The sequence below is a fragment of the Macaca mulatta genome, chromosome 9, assembly GCF_049350105.2.
Source record: "Macaca mulatta isolate MMU2019108-1 chromosome 9, T2T-MMU8v2.0, whole genome shotgun sequence".
Lineage (NCBI taxonomy): Eukaryota > Metazoa > Chordata > Mammalia > Primates > Cercopithecidae > Macaca > Macaca mulatta.
The window spans coordinates 26,392,595-26,400,711 of NC_133414.1; positions in this window are offsets into that span (position 1 = coordinate 26,392,595).

Consider the following 8,117-nt stretch of genomic DNA (forward strand, 5'->3'; position numbering starts at 1 on the left):
CATAATGGTCAACTCAGGCTAATTAGCACACCCATTATCTCAAGCATTTTTCATTTCTTTGTGGTGAGAATATTCAAAATCGTCTCTTCTAGCTGATTTGAAATACGCAACACATTATTGTTAAATATATCACTCTACTGTGCCATAGAGCAGGCGTCCCCAACTACGGGGTTCCAAACTGTGGTCTCTTAGGAATTGGGCTGCACAGTAGGAGGTGAGCGTTGGGCAAAGCATTCCCACCTGAGCTCTGCCTCCTGTCAGATCAGCAGCTGCATTAGATTCTCATAGGAGCACAAACCCTATGGCGAACTGCACACAGGAGGGCTCTAGGTTGTGTGCCCCTTCTGAGAGCCTAACTAATGCTGGACGATCTGAGATGGAACAGTGTCATCCTGAAACCATCCCCCTCAAAAATCTGTGGAAAAATTGTCTTGCACAAAACCGGTCCTTGGTGCCAAAAAGGTTGAGACCTCTGCAGTAGAGTACCGGAACTTATTCTTCTCATCTGACTATAACCTAATGCCTACTAGCCAACCTCTCCTACTCCCACCACTCCTCCCCACTTTTCACCTGACTCTGATAACCGGTATTCTACCAGAACTTACTCCTCTCATCTAACTATAACCTAGTACCTACTAACCAACCTCTCCTACTCCCACCACTCCTCCCTACCTTTCAGCTGACTTTGCTAACCAGTATTCTACTCTCTACTTCTATGTGATCAACTTTTTAAAATTCCGCATATAAGTGAGATCATGTAGTATTTGCCTTTTGTGTCTGGCTTTTCTTACTTAACATAATGTCCTCTAGGTTCATCCATGTTGTTGCAAATGACAGGATTTCATTCTTTTTATTGAGGTCTTATCCAAAAAATCCTTGCCTGGACCAATGTCATGAAGTGTTTCTGCTATGTTTTCTTTCTAGTAGTTTCATCGCCTCAGGCTTTACATTTCAGTCTTTATTTTGAGTTGTTTTTTTTTGTTTTTTTTTGTTGTTTTTTTTTTGAGATGGAGTCTTGCTCTGTTGCCCAAGCTGGAGTGCAGTGGTTTGATCTCGGCTCATTGCAACCTCTGAATCTCAGATTCAGGTGATTCTCCTGCCTCAGCCTCCCGAGTAACTGGGATGACAGGCGCCCATGACCACGCCCAGCTAATTTTTGTGCTTTTAGTAGAGACGGGGTTTCACCACGTCAGACAGGCTGGTCTCGAACTCCTGACCTCAAGTGATCTGCCTGCTTTGTCCTGCCAAAGTTCTGGGATTACAGGCATGAGCCACTGCATCCAGCCTTGAGTTGATTTTTGTATATGGTGAGAAAGAGGGGTCTAGTTTCATTCTTCCATGTGTGGATATTCAGTTTTCCCAGCACCGTGATTCTCTGCATTTTAAATTCTGTAATTATCCTGTGCTACTACCATGGTAAAAACACAAATATTTATAATTCACTGAATTCTCTGCCAGCCTGGAGACTTTTGTCCTGGAAGTATACACTAATTTTTTTTGACATTTTGGTAATTAACTTTTGTCAATACAAATCTGTAATTGAAGGAACAGTTCAATCTATTCACTGAATTGTTCCAACCCTGTCACTCAGTGACACTAGATTGGAAATACGGAAAGGCATTTCTTTCTTTCTTCACTAGACTGGAAATACAGAAAGGCATTTAATTCCTTCTGAGTCTTGAAACATGAAAATAAATTTAAAAAAAAAACTTTCAGTCTGGGAATTGTGTTGAAATCCATAAACATCTGAAACTTAGTGACTCAGATTGTTAGTCACAGAGTCACTGGTTAGAATCTGGATGGAATCCACTGTGGACAAAGGCCAGTAATAATGATGATGATATTTTGCTTTTCCATAGTGCTGAACAAAACTCTTTACAAATGTTACAAGCACAAAAGAAAGAGTAGCAAGACATTTTTTCTGCAAACTAAGTAAGACTCTTGCTACCTTTGAAGTACTTTATTTTGCCCTCTACATAAATACAAAAGAAATGTAGTGGCAAATGCTTGCAACAAAACCCAACTTAAGCAAAGGCTTCATTAGTATTCAATTAGCATATTAACCCGTCTTTCCCGGTCTCTTGTTTGAAGCAGACTGGATCCAATGTGTAGTCTTGGAGTAAAGAAAATAATGTCTCCAGAGTAGGTCTTATAAATAAAGCCAAGGCTACACTCAATTGTGTTTTGTATTATCACACTTTCGTTAGTAATTCACCTTCCACTGAAGAACACACAGAGGGTAGATCTAAGTCTCTTCTCTTGCAATAATGTCAGACATGAGGAATATCAGCAGTAAGTGCTGGGCAATTTCAGAGATATCCTCCCACTATCTCCCCATCTGACCGGAACAGGAATTGGATAGCTTCAGAGCAAAAGAATAATGTGTCCATGTGTTCCTCCAGATCTCAGAGTCCTGGCAGTCGACCTCAACTCTCTTGGCCACCATAAAGCAGTCACTGAAAGGACACAGCTGCAGGAACTAGGGACTAAGCAGTAAATAAATCCACAGGGCTGGAGGCAGAAGTTACGTACATGACCCTAAAACAATATTCTGTGGTTATGAACAAACGAATTAGCATCTGTTGGTGCGTGGCAGCTTATGCAAAATTAATTGGTGCCTCAGCCCGTGCTGAGTTTCTAAGGGAAAGATGTTCACTTCAAAAACAAAAACAAAAACACAAAAAAACAAGGGGGCCTCCTTAGTCAGCAGCAATTTTGGCTGGTGTCCTGGGGAGACGACCAACTAGAATGGGAATGGAACTGTTTATTCTCTTAGCTGTACGTGGATTCTCTTCAGATCAGAGCTGATGTATAACAACCACTGGCAATATCCCAAGACATGATCCAGTTATTGCCAGGTTATGGGTTGTGTCTTAGAGTTAAGGTGAGAGGAGCTTGGGAAAGGGTTGAGAGATGTGGCTTGAGAGTGGGAGAAGTGGAGAAAGTAAAAGAAATTGAACACTGATCTACATAAAGCAACTTCCCTAATTGCGTGTTTGATCCACTTTATGTTTGATGAAGATGGCGTTTTGATTCATTAGGTTTGAGAAACAATTAAATAAGCAAAGTTAAGCCAACGTCTATGTTCTAGGAGTATTTAATATGCCAATATGCACTGCCAATATTCAAGAAAACTGTTGCAAAATGCAATATTTCCCAAGCTTTTCTTTTTTATTTTCTGTCTGTGCAAACCTTTCTGGAAGGTGTTTTATAAAGGTTTTAAAAATATTATAGTATTATGAAATGCTTAAATTTATGGTTTTAATGTTATCTCCAAGTAAGAGGTTTTATATATTCTTAAAGATACACTAAAAGGACTAAATATTTTATATATAATACTGTTTTCAAACTGTGCATAGATATTTTTTCTTTGTAAAAACATATAATAGCAATTTGAATGAAAATGGCTAAGGCCTTTCTCATCTTGTGAAATAGCCTGGATTTGCAATTTGGGTACCCTTCAGGTTGGTATGCAACTTGGTATTTTCCTAGAAGATGAGGAACTTATTTCCACCTCCCTACCTCCACCTCCATCCCCCACCCCCACTCCCATTTTTGCCATTTTTCTCTCCCTCATGTGTGAACAAAATCAGCCTTCTGAACAGCAAGAGAGATGAAAGTCACCTCATTGTGGCAATTCCCTTTTGTCTCTCTCAGTGACCATGTGGTAGCTTGCACAGCTAATTGTTTGTTTTTAGACATTGCCAACATGTAGAATATCCCAGTGAACCAAGAAGCAGAGCTGGGATGTGGTATTAAAAGTCATACAAAGGTATGGGCATACTGGGCTCATGGTTCCTTTCAAGGAACTCTCCCAGTGGAAATCTACTGCAGCTCTCACATTAATAGTCCTATGGGTTGCACTTGAAGGAACTGGGTTCTTTGTGTTTTATTTATTTTATTGTTATTATTATTTTTTATTTTTATTTTTGGAGATGGAGTCTCGCTCTGTAGCTCAGGCTACAATCTCAGCTCACTGCAACCTCTGCCTCCTGGGTTCAAGTGATACTCCTGCCTCAGCCGCCCGAGAAGCTGGGATTACAGGCATGCTCCATGACACCCTGCTAATTTTTGTATTTTTAGTAGGCACAGGGTTTCACCATATTGGCCAGGCTGGTCATGAACTCCTGACCTCAAGTGATCCGCCTGCCTCGGCCTCCTAAAGTGCTCCTTCATCATGCCTAATCCTCCCAAAGGATTACAGGCATGAGGCACCGCATCCAGCCTTTATTTTTTTATTTTTTATTTTTTTTTTTAAATAGAGACAGGGTCTCACTCTGTTGCCCAGGCTGGTTTCAAACTCCTGGGCTCAAGTCATCCTCCCGCCTTGGCCTCCCAAAGTGCTGGGATTATAGACGTGAGCCACGACACCTTGCCATTCCTTGTGTTTTCTAACTAGGCATCTCTGAACTACATTCACTTCCTCAGTTGGAACTGTAGGATCCATGGCAAGTTGAACCTGACTCATAGAAGGTCAGATCTGCTATGTTTCAGCCGTTCTGTTTATAACTTTTTAAAAGAAAGTTCAGATATATTTTTCCGTTTTAAATTAGCATGTACAAATTGTTATAAACTGGAAAATACAGAAAAACGTAAGTAAAATATAAAAGCATGTTAAACATATTTTGGTGCCTTCTTCCAGTTTTGTGATTCTGGGAAGTTTATCTTAACTAGTTCTGACTAAGTGTGCAGGCTGTAGTTCTGTTCCCTTCTTCTCTGCTTTACATTCTAAGTAAAATAAACATATAACACAAGTGTTTTTCCATAGTATAATAAACTTCTTATAAACATCATTTGAAATAGCAATGCCATCACTTATTTAACCGTTCCCCAGTATAAATATATTACTTCCAAATTTTGATTTTATAAATATATAAATAAATGTGTTTGTGATAAAACATTTATATGCATTTTAACTATTTCTAGAGGATAAACTCTCCAGAAATGGAATTTCTAAGTTAGAGAGTATAAGTATTTTAAGGCTCTTGATATATGTATTGCTAAATTTAGCTTAAAATATTAGTGTCTTTTTTTTCCCAACGGAAGAATACAGTAAATCTTATAAGATTTTTCGCTGAAAGTGAATTAAATTTTACTGTGAAAACACTTTGAGGTTCGAGGGAAAAGAATATTAGCTAACATATGTTAAAAGCGTAGTAATTGGAACTAATAAGAAAAGTCAGTTTGAATTTGTGATTCATTCTTTACTATACACTATTTTAAAACAATGTGGTTTTATCGTTGTAGTCCATAAAGTAATACCTAGACTAATGAAAAGTTTACGGTGCTGTGTTTCAGGGTTTTGGCTCCAACTCAGGCAGACTCAGCTTTAAAACCAGACTCCACTACCTACCACCTGATTTTGACTGTGGGCAAGTTTCTTACTTTCTTTGCCTTATTTTCCTATCTGTACAATGGAGATCATGCCAGTTCCTGCTTCTTAGGGTTACTGTGAGGATTAAGGAAAATAATGTATTCAGAGTGCTGAGTACGTAAGGAGTGCTCAAAACATTTTACCCAATATTAAAATAGAGTTACTGTGGTGGAATTCCTGGTCAGTTAGAAGTTCTGTGTTATTAATGATAAACAGGTCAGTTAGCAGTTAAAAAAAATAAACCTGCAATCTGTAAAAGCTTCATCATGTAGATGAGCTAACATTCTCCTATGAAATTATATTTATGTCTTGTGTTATCAATTCATTCTATACATGTTATATCATATATTTATATGTGAGCATGTAAAACAAAAGTAAATTACAAGAAAATCTCTGTCTAGTTAGTATAAATAGTGATGGATTCTCAATTATTTTTAAACTATTTTTAAAATTATTGCTTTATTATTTTTATCTTACATTAGGAAGAAGATATTAGTCTGATTTGATGCTCTTAATGTTTGGAATATAAAGGACAGCAATACACATTAACTTCAAAATCTATGAATATACTTAAAATAAGCTCTACAGCAAACATAACTACATCACTAAATCTCAATATGTATAGTTTATTTCTAAGGAACAAATGTAAATGGATCAAATTTTTAAAATCATTTAAACATTTTTCTAAGTGTCTGTAAAAAGGATTAGAAGAAGTGTAACATACATATTGAAAGACTGTCCCTCGATGCAGAAGTGAGCATTGAATTTGGTATTTGGGTTGAAGCAGTTTTCACTTTCCATAGCCATTTTATATGCTGTTCTGTTACTGTGGTCAGCGGTTTTCTTTCCTTAGAACTCACTTTACCTTAGATTCTCCTCTGCGTCTTAGCTCAGCAAAACGATCATGATCTTTCTGAACCTAAAACTCAGGACAACACTGTCATTTTCTCAATTTGTCTCTTGGCTTGAGAAAGAACTTTCAGATTCTCTTCAGTTCATACCAAACCCACAAAGCAAATAACCCCAAAAGTCACACACACAGGTGAGAACTTTTCAACACACTTTAAATTAAGGCAATTCAAAGAATAGGAGACTAGAAAAATCTAGTTTGCATGGTAAGGCCAGATACTGAACCCAGAAATAATAATTTCTTTCTAACTCCAAGATTGATGTCACTGGCTTTCCATCCTCAGATTTCTCAGCATGTTCATTACAATCAGCCACAGAGTACAGCTGACACCTAGGTCACTTTTTCCAGAGAATAAAGAGATGAGAGATGGGTGACTCAGACTTTTCTGTGGGTCTGGGGATTTTGCCAAAGCTTCAGCGATATAGACAGAATACCTTAGCAATTGTAAAAGTCATACCTGGACTCCGTACTCATTACCTTTCACCTTGTTAGTCAAGTCATATTACCTTTTATATTCTGTTTTTGTGTGTGCAGTGTTACTTGTGACCTTTCTGTATTCTTTTTCAACATTTATTTTCTAAGTCTTAAAACTAGTCTGTGTTTCTGAGCTCTTGCTTTAGGCATAGTTCTCAGGTTCAGTCCAATTGTCTAATCAACTGGGTTGATTTTTAAAATAGCAGACTTTTGAAAATGGCAAACATGAAGTATGGTTATTGAGGTTGTGATTATTCAGAAACCTCTTTCAGTTGCTTTGGAAAACCTGGAACGTACAGCTCTGATGATTTTTCTTGTTCTTAGAGACACTACACAGGTTTTAAAAGTTTTTTCCAAATCTCCTTCCATATTTTCTTTTTCTTCTTGTAAAAGACAAATAAAAAGAAAAACCCTGATATTAAAAGCAAATCCTGAAAAATGATGTAAAACGTCAGGCAACCAGAAATTCCCAAAAGCCAGTTTGCTTTTTCCTAGAGAAAAATAAAAATGGTGGAAAGAAAGATCTAAGAAACATTGCCTATTTCACACAGCACACTCTAGGAACTTCTGAAGATTAGTGGCGAGTGCAGGAAAGGCTTCTCTACCCATTGTTAAAAGCTGTGGACAGCTCTGTCATGTTGTCATTTTCTAGGTTTGGGAGCTTAGAAGATTTTGCCAAAGGAAGTACCTAGGTTTGTAAAACGCCATGCATTTTACCTGGTTTTATAAAGATTGGGGTTTCTCAATATTAGCAATATAGACCCTTGGAGCTCTGTGAGTCTTTGTATGGAACTGTACTGTGTACTGTAAGCTGTTTAGCAACATTGCTGGCTTCTTTTGCCCCTTAGGACCCAGTAGCACCCCCAGTTGTAACCATCAACAATGTCTTCAGAAAGTGCCAAATATCCCTGGTGGTTGGGGGTAGAGGGTGATAGCCCAAACTCATCCCTTGCTATTCTTAACCATCACTGCCCTAGAGTAACACCCCTTATACTGGCCTCAGCTGTTTCCTACTCTCTTTTTAGGAGGTAAATGAAAGTGTTAGGCTCATAGCTGCTAGACCCATAGACAGTAGGTCTGTAGCTCTCTTGAATATGGGGAATAACGAGAGAACAGTTTGTGGTGGGAGTAGGGAGTTTCTTTCTTTCATGCTTCCTGGAATAAAAAACATAAACACGAAGAAAATATAAATTGTTTCAAACATAGATAAATATAAGTTAAATGAAGCTCATGTCAAAATGCAAAGCCAAAATCAGAGACCTGCACTTTTTTAAAAAAAATATAAAATCAATCATTTCCATTTTCTCCTAGTCTTTCAGAATTGGAATTCGGAGTTTATAATATTAATAGACGTCCAAG